Consider the following 15666-nt stretch of genomic DNA (forward strand, 5'->3'; position numbering starts at 1 on the left):
TGGAGTTGTGTATTTGATGATTTATTCTTACATATATTTGATGGGAAATTATGTTGAGTAGGGTAATTTAATGTCCTAGTAAGTTAATTCCACATGTATATGGTGATTGTGCACTTAAAATGGAAGTTGACGAATTGTGGGAAACTTTGGCATTGTGGAGCATTTCAGCAGCCTTGGGACTCCTTAATGAATGTTTGAATTCATGAAGATGTTGGATGAGTTGTGATATTGAGGGTTGATGAATATGTATGTAAATTGGTTGTGGAAATTGTATGTAACAATTTGGACTTTGTGAATTAGAGTTTCATTTGGTGTATTAAGGATGTTTGTATTCTGCCCAAAGTAACTTTAAGGTTAAGTAGTAAATGGTTTTGGTAATGTACCAAATCAGAATTGGTAAGGGAAGTGGACTTAGAGTAAGGTAAATGTGTAATTGATACATGTATAAGCAATGTAATTAAGGACAGCATGCATTTTAGCCATAACTTTAAATGTGTAACTCCAATTGGTATGAGACCAATTGGAGGTGAAACTAGGCACAAAATGTGCCAACTTTCATGAAGGAAACATACCAAAATTCTGCTTGCAAGGTAGCTTGAAAAATGACCAAATCCGGATTAAGTGCAAGTGAGGCCTGAAAACTGACCATTTGGGCAGCAGTTAGTGTTTAGGCCATAACTCACTCAAAACAGGTCCAATTGACCTGAAATTTTAACCATGAATAGTTAAGGTCCATATCTACAAGTCTTATGAAGACAACAAAGCCCAGAAATGACCATAAGCAAGTCAAACAGCTTGCACAAGTTCGGGTCCAAAAACTGGCTAACCAAAGTTGACCAAAATTGACCTAAAATGACCAAATTTGATGCCATTTGACCAGCAATAGTAAAATGACCATAACTTGGTCTCCATAACTCAAAATGACCTGAAATTTTTCCCCGCGTTCCATAAGACATAGATCTACAAGTTTGTTGTTTTGAACGAAACCAGAAAACCGAGGGAACTAGGTCGTCCGGCTAGGTCAAACTAATATCCCGGAATCCAGCAAGTTGCAATAAAATGCACTAAACAAGGAAATGAAATTGGTAATATGTACCAACCCTAAAGGACTATTGAATGTGACATATTAGTGGCACTAAAACCTAATTTACCTAGAATGCATCGAGGGTCGATATATTAGGTGATTAAGTAAATAATAGCTTTCAGTGAATTACTTATCAAGCATTATCGATAGAGACAGTTTAATTTAGTACTGAAACACTTCAAATTGTGTTTCTCAGTTAGTAAAGACTCAGGGAAAGGGAAGGAAACACTGAGTCCAGACAAGGAGACAGTTATCAGAGGTTTGTGCACAACAGCTATTTCTTTTGAATTATTTTCAACTGAAATAAATTTTGACTATTTATATATTATTGTTTTAAATTGTGAAACTGTGAAAAAAATTGTTTGAATAATTTTTTATGGATACTTATTGATTGAAAAGCACTGTAAATGGTTTGAAACCACAGCTATCATGTATATTGATTGTATTCCTCGCTAGCTTGTCTAGTGGGACGAATTGAATTCCCTCTCTGGCTGAAGCGTTGAGGTGTGTGCCCGTTGAGGACGAATTGGATGAGTACTCATATTTTTGCTAGCTAGCTATGTTATTCCTCATTAGTCATCGACTTTTGGGACGAATTGAACTTTGGAACATGATTAAGCTGTGTGTGATTTATTGATATGTATTGTGAGATTGTGAAATGAATTTAAACTCTTATTGACATATACTGTCTTTTGAATTCAACCATGATCTGACTTATTGAAATTTATTGTGATATTGAGAAATGGAGTTTAAATTCTTGTTGACAATTACTGTCTTGAAATTAACTATGGTTTTAAGTATCTACTATTTGTATGATTTATGAATTGTGATTTAAAGATATATTTGGTTAATGTTGTGCACCACTGAGACATTGTCTCAGCGATAACTTTTTATTGTTGTCGCAGGTAGACAGACAGACAGGGCAGCAGACTAGGCTGCTAGTACCTCCAACGAAAGATTTTCGAGTATAACGAGTATACCACATTTTGCATTTTGTACTGTAATATATGACCACTGTATGTATATATTATTTTTGGTTTTGAGCAGTTGTAAATTAAAATTGTACATTGAAGTTGTAAAATAATTATGAGTTATTTTGGCTTGTAAAAATTGTATTATATTTCTTTTATCTCAGTATTTGAAAATCACTGTGGATTTGAGTTGAGAAATATGTTGGAGTTAAGATTTGGAAAAATATTGAAGTGCTTTTTACAGGTTTTCTGAAGAACTGTTTTATCCAAAATACAGATGGCACTCTGCCAAAATTTTTACAGAAATTTCAAATTATTCAAATGTGTTAGTTCTATCACTTCAGTTCAAAAAGGTTTTTAACACCTGTAAATAGTGCTCACCACTGTAAAAGAAGTAAGAAAAGTTTTTAAAATCCCTTGTAGTGTATTTAATGGGTTATTAGTAGACAGAGTTAGTAATTCATTAGATATACTACGGGATCATGTTATGCCTTACAGAGGGGTAGGGTGTGACATGTTTTAGTGGTATCAGAGCAAAGTTTTTAAATTTTGTTTCACCTGTTATTTGAATATTCTTTCTTCATAGTACAACTGCTCAACATCATTGTTTGATACATACAATACATTACATTATAAATATGCACTAACGGGAGGAAATCTCCTTGTGTTATTTGTTCAGGAGATCTAAAATCCTCGCATTGACTATGGAAGAGGGTGATCGTTCAGTTGATCAATCTATTGAGGCTGAGGTGCAAGGGGATGGCCCAGGCCTACATAATGTCAGTGGTTCAGCAACACCAGCCCCCGCAGTACCGCAGTTTCCTGCTCAATTCGCTCAGCAGATGGCTGCAATGTTCCAACAAATGGCTGGTAATGTGCCTACTCAAGTCCCAATACAAACACCAGTGGTACAACCACAGTCTCCTACTAGGCAGTATGACAAATTGATGAAGTATGGGGCTACAGAGTTCAAGGGGATAATAGATCCTCTAGAGGCTGAATATTAGTTAGAGAGGATGGATAGAGTATTCAAGAAACTGCATTGCACAGAGGAGCTCAGATTCGAATACTCTGTATCTTTGTTACAGGGGGATGCTTATGACTGGTGGAAAACCATTCCCCATAGTCTGGTAGAACCTGCAGTGTTAACATGGAATGACTTTCTAAGGGAATTCAGACAGAAATATGTCCCTGATGCTTATGTAGACCAGAAGTTACAAGAATTCTTAACTCTGAAACAGGGGAACAGATCAGTGGCTGAATATGAAAGAGAATTTTCCCGCCTGAGCCATTATGCAGTGAGTTTACTTTCTACCAGCAGGGAGAGATGCAAGAGGTTTGAAACTGGCTTGAAGCCCAGTATCAGATTACAAGTAGTCGGCTTCAAACACACTAACTTCTCTGAACTTATTTCTCAAGCTCTAGAGTTAGAAAGAATTGAGTCTGAAGCTGCTCCTGAGAAAAAGAAATCAGAGAAGACAGAGAAAGAGGGAAAATCTGTAGAACAGAGTTCCAGTGGTCCTACTGGAAAGAGGAAGAACTATGGGGGACATGGCAGAGGTGGCAAGAAGTCTGGTAGGGGAAGATATTCAGGACAGAAGCCTCCCCTATCTGGTCAGCAGAGTACCAGAGGTTCCTACCCTCCCCGCCAATGTGAAACTTGTGGAAGAAATCATGGTGGGATATGCTATAAGGCTATTGGAGCCTGTTATAACTATGGAGGCACCGGACACTTTGCCAAGGACTGCACCAGTAGTCGCAGAGTTGGACCACCCCCTACTACTGTAGAAGGGTCAGTTCAGAGCCCTGTCACTAGAAGTTCACAACCACCCAGCAGAGGTAGAGGCAGGGGTAAAGGTAGCCTAATAGGCAGCTAAGGCCCAGTGAAACAATCAGAGCAAGACAGTGCTCCAGTCAGAGTCTATGCAATGAGACAGAGGGAAGAGGCCGAGACATCTGACGTTGTAGCTGGTACCTTCTCAACTTTTAACCAAGATGTGTTTGTGTTATTTGATCCGGGTTCTACCCATTCTTATATGAGTGCTAGCATCATTGATTGCATTGCTATTCCATGTACAAAAATGGACTTTGAGGTGCTAGTAACAAGTCCGTTAGGACAGGAGGTCAGGGTTAATAGAATGTATAGAGATTGTCCTTTGGTGATCCAAGGACACACTTTTTTGTCTGATCTCATTGAAATGCCCTTCAGAGATTATGATATCATCTTGGGCATGGATTGGTTAGCTAGGCATCATGCCATGATTGACTGTAGGCTGAAGACAGTCACTTTTGGCCTTCCTCGGTACAGTGATGTGGTAATACATGGGGAAAGGCAGTTATTGCCATCAAACATCATTTCGGCTACACTAGCCAGAAAAATGATCAGAAAGGGGTGTGAAGCCTACTTGGCACATGTGGTAGACACCCAAGTGGGGAGTCCAGCATTGAAGGACATCCCTACAGTACATGACTTTCCAGATGTGTTTCCTGATGAATTGCCAGGATTACCTTTGGAAAGAGAAGTGCAGTTTGAAATTAATGTTATGTCTGGTGTGGAACCAATCTCCATAGCGCCATACAGAATGGCACCAGCAGAGTTGAAGGAGTTGAAGATACAATTGCAAGAATTACTTAAAAAGGGCTTCATCCACCCTAGTGTGTCACCTTGGGGAGCACCAGTGTTGTTTGTTAAGAAGAAGGATAGTACTCTCCGCTTATGCATTGACTACCGATAGTTGAATAAGGTGACAATAAAGAACAGATATCCATTGCCTCGCATTGATGATCTGTTTGATCAGTTGAAGGGTGCAGCTATATTCTCTAAAATTGATTTGCGATCTGGTTATTATTAGTTGAAGGTGCAAGAGCAGAGTATTCCAAAAACTGCTTTCAGAACTCGGTGTGGCCACTATGAGTTTCTAGTAATGCCATTCGGGTTAACAAATGCTCCAACTGCTTTTATGGATCTGATGAACACTATCTTCAGACCATATCTTGATCAATTTGTGGTGGTGTTTATTAATGACATTTTGATATATTCAAGGAATGCAGAGGAGCATGACAGACATCTGCGGATTGTACTGCAGACTTTAAGGGAGAAACAACTATATGCCAAATTGTCGAAATGTGAATTTTGGCTGAAAGAAATCTCTTTTTTGGGACATGTTGTGTCAGCTGAAGGGTTCAAGGTAGATTCCAGCAAGGTAGAAGCTATCCTTAATTGGAAGTCGCCCAGGAACATCACAGAAATTCGTAGTTTTCTGGGTTTAGCCGGATATTACCGTCGGTTTGTGAAGGGGTTTTCTATGTTATCTTCTCCACTGACCAAACTGCTTCGGAAAGATGTAAAATTTTAGTGGACTGATAAATGCCAGCAAAGTTTTGATGAGTTGAAGAGGTGTTTGACTGAAGCTCCAGTTCTCACTTTACCTACACCGGGTAAAGAATACACAGTTTATAGTGATGCTTCTCACAATGGGTTAGGCTGTGTACTGATGCAAGATCGGAATGTCATTGCTTATGCATCAAGCCAGCTGAAACCGCATGAGAGGAACTACCCAACACATGATCTGGAGCTAGCAGCTATTGTTTTTTCTCTGAAGATCTAGAGACACTATTTGTATGGGGAGAAATGCTACATTTACACAGATCACAAGAGCTTGAAGTACTTAAGCACCTAGAAGGAATTGAAATTGAGGCAGAGGAGATGGTTATAACTCATTAAAGACTATGATTGCTTAATAGACTATCAGCCAGGGAAAGCAAATGTGGTGGCTGACGCCTTAAGTCGCAAGACTATGGCAAATCTCAGAGTTTCTCCTTTTTCCATGGTATGTGAATTGAAAGCACAGCATGCCAGTTTAAATATTGATGATGAGGGACAGACAATAGTTGCATGGCATGTACAGCCAGTGTTGATTGATCAAATCAGAATGGCTGCTCAGAGTGATGAAAAATATCAAAAGCTACTGAAAGAAGTCCAGCAGGGCAAGAAACCTAAATTCTCTGTGAGAAATGATGGTTTATTGTTACATCAGGGCAGAATGTGCGTTCCTAGTGATGTGGAATTGAGACAAATCATTATGAAGGAAGCACATGAGTCTCCATTTGCTATGCACCCTGGTGGAACTAAAATGTACAGAGGGCTGAAAGAACATTACTGGTGGATGGGTATGAAGAGAGATATAGCTGAATTTATTTCCAAATGCCTAACTTGTCAGCAAGTAAAGGCAGAACATCAAGTTCCAGCTGGTTTGTTACATCCTTTATCAGTACCAGAGTGGAAATGGGAACGGATAACTATGGATTTTGTTACAGGACTTCCAAGGACACAGAGTAGTCATGATGCAGTATGGGTTATAGTTGACAGATTGACCAAGTCTGCCCACTTTTTGCCAGTTCGGATGGACTATAGCCTGGAAAGATTGGCCAGATTGTACATATATGAGATTGTAAAATTGCATGGAGTGCCAGTATCAATTGTATCTGACAGAGATCCTAGGTTCACTTTTAGATTCTGAGGTAGTCTTCAGAGAGCCCTAGGAACTAGATTGAACTTCAGCACAGCATTCCACCCACAGACAGATGGCCAGTATGAAAGGGTTATTCTGATATTGGAGGATATGCTACGGGCTTGAGTGATTGAATTTGAAGGTAATTGGGATGCACACTTGCCTTTGATTGAGTTTGCTTATAACAACAACTACCAATCAAGCATTGGGATGCCTCCATATGAAACATTGTATGGCAGGAAGTGCAGAACTCCCTTATATTGGGATGAAGTAGGTGAGAGGAAGATGATTGGACCAGAAATTGTTCAGCAGACAGAGGAAAAGATCAGATTGATTAGAGATAGACTCAAGGCTGCATCAGACCGTCAGAAGTCCTATGTTGATTTGAAAAGAAGAGATATTGAATATGCAGTGGGTGATAAGGTATTCCTCAAAGTTTCTCCTTGGAAGAGGATTATGAGATTTGGCAGAAAGAGGAAACTGAGTCCTCGTTTCATCGGACCATATGAAGTTCTAGAAAGAGTGGGTCCTTTGGCATATCGGTTGGCATTACCTCCAAAGCTAGCAAGGATACACAGTGTCTTCCATGTGTCCATGTTAAGGAGGTACAGATCTGACCCATCTCATGTACTATCAGTTGAAGAGATTGAGGTAAATCCAGACCTCTCATATGAGGAAGAACCCATAAAAATTCGGGCTTATGAGGTGAAGCCATTGAGGAACAAACAGATACACCTGGTTAAAGTGTTGTGGAACCATCATTCAGGCCAGGAAGCTACTTGGGAACGTGAAGAGGATATGAGGAGACAGCACCCACAGCTATTCAGAGACTAATGCCAGGTAAAAATTTCGTGACGAAATTTATTTTAAGGGGGGGAGAATTGTAACACCCCTATGTTTGGTAGTGCGTTCTACTGCTCCGGAGACCAGTGTTATCCGGACAGCTAGGATGCCTAGAACTACACTTCGTTATGAGTGAGGAGACATAAAATAATGAAATACAAGAAGAGAAAACACAAGAAAAACAAAGGAAAAATAATAGCAAAGAAATGTAACCAAGTTAAGCGAGCCGAGAACCCTAGCAATGGGTGACCGCACCGGGAAGTCACGGCGTGGACCGTTGACTAGCCCTGGACAGCGGGGAACCCTGGAAAATATTTATAGGACTTAAAGAGACATCAATTGAAGTATAAATACCATTAGAAATAAATAAAAATTAAATAATTAGTACAAAGAAAAGTGAGAAATCGAAAAACAGACAAAACCCGGTGTTACCGAAAAATCGGGAATGCAACCCGAACAGGGGCATTATGGTCATTTGACATCCCGAATTGTCTTTTGACCTAAATTTCCATTAAAAATAAATAATATTACACTTAGAAAATATAATGAAAAATTAATTTGGTGGTACCTAAAGTAAATAGCAAACATTATGGGTTTAATGTGGAATAAAGGAAAATTTAACATATAAAATGAATTACTTTGTGAAAGTGGACCACTATAGAATAAATTAAACATTAAATGGCAGGTGTAAGTCCATTATACAATCTGAAATCTTCATCTTCTCCATTTCCCTCAACCATGCCGAAATGAAGAAAGTGAGAACCTCCATTGCCATTTTGCTTAAACCTTCATTCACTCCTTCATTTCACCTCTAAACACCTAGGTTTCTTCATCAAAGTTTATCTCCACATCATAAGGAAGAGTTTGATAGCAAAATCAAGAAGTTTAGTGAAGGTTTAACAAGTCCTAACAATAAGTAAGTTTGTATTTTTGAATATTGCTTTATTAAACTTTGTATACATGTTATGGGTGTGTGCTTTGTGAAGGAATTTTTAAGTTTTGAGGAGTTATTGACATATCCAGTTTGGACAGCCATGGAGTTGTGTATGTGATGATTTATTCTTACATATATTTGATGGGAATTATGTTGAGTAGGGTAATTTAATGTCCTAGTAAGTTAATTCCACATGTATATGGTGATTGTGCACTTGAAATGGAAGTTGACGAATTGTGGGAAACTTTGGCATTGTGGAGCATTTCGGCAGCCTTGGGACTCCTTAATGAATGTTTGAATTCATGAAGATGTTGGATGAATTGTGATATTGAGGGTTGATGAATATGTATGTAAATTGGTTGTGGAAATTGTATGTAACAATTAGTAGTTTTATGTGTATTTATGGTTGTATTTGGACTTTATGAATTAGAGTTTCATTTGGTGTATTAAGGATGTTTGTATTCTGCCCAAAGAAACTTTAAGGTGAAGTAGTAAATGGTTTTGGTAATGTACCAAATCAGAATTGGTAAGGGAAGTGGACTTAGAGTAAGGTAAATGTGTAATTGATACATGTATAAGCAATGTAATTAAGGACAGCATGCATTTTAGACATAACTTTAAATGTGTAACTCCAATTGGTATGAGACCAATTGGAGGTGAAACTAGGCACAAAATGTGCCAACTTTCATGAAGGAAACATACCAAAATTCTGCTTGCAAGGTAGCTTGAAAAATGACCAAATCCGGATTAAGTGCAAGTGAGGCCTGAAAACTGACCATTTGGGCAGCAGTTAGTATTTAGGCCATAACTCACTCAAAACAGGTCCAATTGACCTGAAATTTTAACCATGAATAGTTAAGGTCCATATCTACAAGTCTTATGAAGACACCAAAGCCCAGAAATGACCATAAGCAAGTCAAACGGCTTGCACAAGTTCGGGTCCAAAAACTGGCCGAACCAAAGTTGACCAAAATTGACCTAAAATGACCAAATTTGATGCCATTTGACCAGCAATAGTAAAATGACCATAACTTGGTCTACATAATTCAGAATGACCTGAAATTTTGCCCCGCGTTCCATAAGACATAGATCTACAAGTTTGTAGTTTTGACCGAAACTCGAAAACTGAGGGAACTAGGTCGTCCGGCTAGGTCAAACTAGTATCCCGGAATCCAGCAAGTTGCAATAAAATGCACTAAACAAGGAAATGAAATTGGTAATATGTACCAACCCTAAAAGACTATCGAATGTGACATATTAGTGACACTAAAACCTAATTTACCTAGAATGCATCGAGGGTCGATATATTAGGTGATTAAGCAAATAATAGCTTTCAGTGAATTACTTATCAAGCATTATCGACAGAGACAGTTTAATTTAGTACTGAAACACTTCAAATTGTGTTTCTCAGTTAGTAAAGACTCAGGGAAAGGGAAGGAAGCACTGAGTCTAGACCAGGAGACAGTTATCAGAGTTTTGTGCACAATAGCTATTTCTTTTGAATTATTTTCAATTGAAATAAATTTTGACTATTTGTATATTATTGTTTTAAATTGTGAAACTGTGAAAAAAATTGTTTGAATAATATTTGATGGATACTTATTGATTGAAAAGCACTGTAAATGGTTTGAAACCACAGCTATCATGTATATTGATTGTATTCCTCGCTAGCTTATCTAGTGGGACGAATTGAATTCCCTCTCTGGCTGAAGTGTTGAGGTGTGTGCCCGTTGAGGACGAATTGGATGAGTACTCATATTTTTGCTAGCTAGCTATGTTATTCCTCATTAGTCATCGACTTTTGGGACGAATTGAACTTTGGAACATGATTAAGCTGTGTGTGATTTATTGATATGTATTGTGAGATTGTGAAATGAATTTAAACTCTTATTGACATATACTGTCTTTTGAATTCAACCATGATCTGACTTATTGAAATTTATTGTGATATTGAGAAATGGAGTTTAAATTCTTGTTGACAATTACTGTCTTAAAATTAACTATGGTTTTAAGTATCCACTATTTGTATGATTTATGAATTGTGATTTAAAGATGTATTTGGTTAATGTTGTGCACCACTGAGACATTGTCTCAACGATAGCTTTTTATTGCTGTCGCAGGTAGACAGACAGACAGGGCAGCAGACAAGGCTGCTAGTACCTCCAGCGAAAGATTTTCGGGTATAACGAGTATACCACATTTTGCATTTTGTACTGTAATGTATGACCATTGTATGTATATATTGTTTTTGGTTTTGAGCAGTTGTAAATTAAAATTGTACATTGAAGTTGTAAAATAATTATGAGTTATTTTGGCTTATAAAAATTGTATTATATTTCTTTTATCTTAGTCTTTGAAAATCACTGTGGATTTGAGTTGAAAAATATGTTGGAGTTGAGATTTGGAAAAATATTGAAGTGCTTTTTACAGGTTTTCTGAAGAACTGTTTTATCCAAAATACAGATGGCACTCTGCCAAAATTTTTACAGAAATTTCAAATAATTCAAATGTGTTAGTTCTATCACTTCAGTTCAAAAAGGTTTTTAACACCTGTAAATAGTGCTCACCACTGTAAAAGAAGTAAGAAAAGTTTTTAAAATCCCTTGTAGTGTATTTAATGGGTTATCAGTAGACGTAGTTGGTAATTCATTAGATATACTACGGGATCATGTTATGCCTTACAGAGGGGTAGGGTGTGACACGAGAGCTGACTCCTGACCTAACTATCAAATAAAATTGGAGAAAAGAAAACTTCGGGATCAAGAAATAAATTAAAGAATTAATAGAAAAATAAAAAGAAAAAAAAATGAAAAATGAAAAAGTTAAAAAGGTAATGACATCATGTGGTGACACATGCATGATGCCATAAGTATTTTAATTAAAAATTTATTTAATTAGAATTATGGTCTTCCTAAGACATAAAATAACAAAAAGAAAAGAAAAAAAAATCATGTCTTCTCCCATTCCCGTCACCTCTCACCTCTCTCTCAAAATCCACCATTGAAGCTTGATTTCAAGCTCCATAAACCCTAAAAATCTCCCATAAATTCCCTAATTTTGTTGATTAAAGCTTGTCTAGGCAACTTGAAAAGAATTTTGAGCAAGGAAATAAAAGAGGAAAAGGAAGGAATTGAGGAAGAGGAAACTCCAAGTTGAGGTAAGCATTAAATTGAAATTTAATGTTTAAATTTATATGATTTGAGTTACTTTAGCTTAGAATTTTAATTTAAAATGAAAAGAGAATTATTGTTGAGGGACCATATGGGAAATTCATCCAGCCTATGTAGGGGTGAGAATTGCATGCATTTGATTGAATTAAAAGTAAACATGAGCGTGAATGAGTTGAGTAAGTAAGTTTATATGTGTTGAATTAATAAAATGTAACAAAAATTGTGAGTTAGGGTTTGGACCTAGGGTTTGAGAGGCAAAATTATGAGAAATTGGTAAATGATATGTTTGACCTATTTTGAAGTTAAAAATGGTCATTTGGGACCTAATTAAGTGTGTTGAAGTGTTGGAATTAAAAGCCAATTCGGATTGGATAAGGTCATGTTGCTGCAGCAAGACAAAACCTCCTTTGAGGGACCAAAAATGAAATTTTACAAGTCCAATGGATATGGGACCAATTAGCGATGAAAATAGGCACTAAATGACACAATTTTCATTTAGGAAGCTTGCCCAAAAAGTGACTAAAACCTAGTGAACAAAGTGGCCGAAGTCGGAAAATCGCAGGCTGCCTCTGCACAAACTGACCAAATGAACAGTGTTTGTTCATTTAGTAATAAATCGAGCTACGCAGTCAAAATGACCTGAAATTTTACCAGAAATTAGATAAGATATAGGTCTAAAACTTTTATGAAGAACACCAACCCAAATTATGCCATTAACCCAATCAAAATACCGAGCAAACTTGGTGACCTGAATCTGCAGAACTGCAGATTGCAATATGAACAGTAAAGTTTCAATGGCTATAACTCTGTCTAGAAAACTCCGATTTGGGCGATTCTTAAACCGATGGAAACCTAAGATATAGTAAAACATTTCATATGAAGAAATTAGACCAAATTATGGACCTAACTTGATCAAATTGCTAAACGAAGTTGGAATCAATAATCTGCCAGAATAAAATTCTGCAGCATGAACAGTAAACATAATTTGCTTATAACTTGAGCTACAAAAGTCCATTTGGGGTGATCCAAAAATGAGAATAAACTTAAGACAATAAGGAACATTTTCTATGAAGGAAGTTTTGCCAAATTCCAACAGTAAAATTACCAATGGAACAGTGCAACTAGGAGCACCAAAACTGAAAATTTGACAATTTTGCCAAAAGGACTTAAGCTTTGAGAAAATGATCAAAACCAACAAATTTAATGACCAAAATGTGGTGTGTGGATGAAGTTGGAATTCCCATACCTATTAAGCCATAGAAAGTCAACAAATTGACTTGAATAGTGTAGTGAATAGTAACCCGAAGCACAAAATTTCAAGAACGTCGAGTTTAGCACGTTAGAGCAAGGTAAAAATGAGGCTAAATTTATTTTGGATTTATATTAAGTTCTAGTACTGAAACATTGTAAAATTGTGTGTTTCAGTTGAAAAGAATATCGGGAAGGAACCCGAGGAACCGAGTCGAGGCTAAGGAGCGACTCGTTTGAGATTTGTGCACAACGTTTACTTTTTATAATCATCTTTTGCATACTGTTTTGAATAATGTGAAATATTGGATTATGGCATTCTTATGATGTTTGATCTAAATTGTTGAAAGTTATTATGTATATTTGAAATGACAATGTTTAGCAAATTGTTAAGATAAGTTTTGAAACCACAGTATCATGACCATATATTTGAACACCTCACTAGCATGACTAGTGGAGGTAATTAGTTTCGAATTTTGATTCCTTGTCTGGAGAAGTGTTGATGTGTGCCAGTAGAAGAGGATGTGAATGGATATTCATATATTTGAGCTAGCTAGCCTTGTGATGTGATTTCTCTTTAGCCTCTAGCTATTGAGATTCTATTTGTTTCGAATGGCATGATCTAACTGTGGGTTTTATGAAATGTGTTTTGATACTTCGAAATGAACTTGGTTTGCATTAAAATTTCATAATTCATGTTTTGTGTTTAACGCTAATATTTAGTCAAATTTTTGAATAAATATGATTTATATTCTGCATAAAGATTATTTTAGTATGTTGTGCACCACTGAGTCCTAGTACTCAGCGATAGCTTCTATTGCTGTCGCAGATACAGAGACTAGAGGAGCAGCAGACTGAGCTGCTGAGGTGTGAGGAGCTATCAGCTTAAAGTCTTCGGGTATAATTTATACCCTAACTGTAAATATTTCTTTTGATGTATATATTGCACATAAATGTATGGACATGTAAAAATGGGTCTTGAGCAGTTTGTATAAAAATTGTATAAAGTTGTAATATATATTGTAGTTTGAAATTCTCTTAATGTAAATTTTGTAATGATGTATCTAAATTGTTTTGTTTCTAATGAAATATGAATGGAACTATTTTATTTAATTTGAATGAAATGGATTGCTAGTATTTTGATGATCATTGGATAGTGGATTTGAATTTTGAAAGTTGATAAATGTGTTGGGAAATTGATTGAGATTGAGTATGTAATTGAAGCAGTTGTTGAGAAAAATTTTTAGAAGTACTTTTTACAGGTATTTGAAGAACTGTTTTCTCAAAATACAGAGGGAACTCTATCAAAAATTTTATAAAATTTGCGTAAAAATAAAATGGGCAAAAAATATTGACTAGTTTTAATTTTAACTAAATGTTTTAAGTACTTATTAGAAAATACTCACCACTTACCAAAAGTAAGAAATTTGTTTTAAAATCCCTTGTAGGGTGCTTAATGAGTTATCGGTAGGTAAAGTTCGGTAGTTCATTAAGTATTCTACGGGATCATGTTATGCCTTACAGAGGGGTAAGGTGTGACAATGGCATCTGTATTGGTATAGTTATGTCAGGACAAAATTTTATGGTTGGAAATGAATTTGGAAATCTTACTTAGGGATTTAAAACTCAAAAGCTAGAATATCGAAAGGTTATATTTTAGTACAAAAGGAAGTAAACTATAGAATATTAATAGATAAAAAAGAGTTGTGGAAGTAAAAAAAAAAAAATTTTAACAGTTGGTTCAGATATAACAAAGAAAAGGTTAGTACTGTATAAACAAAGTAAATGTTATATTAAATTGTTAAAAGTCCTACACAAATTCAGAGGAAAGAAGATTATACGATCATATAGAAAGGAGGAAATAAACGTGTGAATATTGTAAGACAGCTATTGGGTAAAATTTAGTGGATGAAATTTATTTTAAGGGGGGGAGAATTGTAACACCCCTATGTTCGGTAGTGCGTTCTACTGTTCCAATAACAGTGTCTGTCCGGACAGCTAGGATGCTTGGAACTATATTTAAAAGTTAGTGAAGAGACATAAAATAATGAAATAAAAGAAAAGAAAATACAAGAAAAATAAAGGAAAAATAATAGCAAAGAAATGAAACTAAGTTAAACGAGCTGAAAACCATAGCGATGGGTGAATGCACCGGAAAGTTGCGGCATGGACCGTTGACTAGCCTTGGACCACGGGGAACCCTGGAAAATATTTTTAAGACTTGAATAAACATCTATTGAAGTATAAATGTCATTTAAAATATCAAAGAAAAATTAATTAATTAGTACAAAGAAAAACGAGAAATCGAGAAAACAACAAAACTCAGTGTTACCGAAAAATCGGGAATGCAATCCAAATAGGGGCATTGTAGTCAATTGACATCCTGAGTTGCCTTTTGACCTAAATTTCCATTAAAAATAAATGATATTAAACCTTGAAAATATCATGAAAATTAAAATGGTGGTACATAATCTAACTAGTAAAAGATATGAGGAAAATGTGAGAATAATGAAACTTTGGAATAAATAATCAATATACTACATTAGTGCTCCACTAAGGCAGATTCGGGACACCTAGTTAAGCTAAATGGGAAAAGAAAAACTCATCTTCAACCTTGAATCACCACATTGCCGAATTATATTTCTCTCTCAAAGGAAAACTCCATGGATGTCCCAACCAAGCTTTCTCTCTCCATGATCCACGCTTCCATTTGTTAAAATTCCTTCACTAAAGTTGTTCCATACACCTTGGGCAGCATACTTGGTGCAAGAAAGAAAATTTTTGGTGGAGTTTTGAAGAAGTCCAAAGGAGGTAAGTGGGTGTTTTCAATTCTCGTTTCATTAAAAGTGTAACCAAGGTTGTGGGTAGTTGATTTATGGAAGAATTTTTTATGTTTGATGAATTA

This window comes from Hevea brasiliensis, chromosome 8 (assembly GCF_030052815.1).
Source record: "Hevea brasiliensis isolate MT/VB/25A 57/8 chromosome 8, ASM3005281v1, whole genome shotgun sequence".
NCBI lineage: Eukaryota > Viridiplantae > Streptophyta > Magnoliopsida > Malpighiales > Euphorbiaceae > Hevea > Hevea brasiliensis.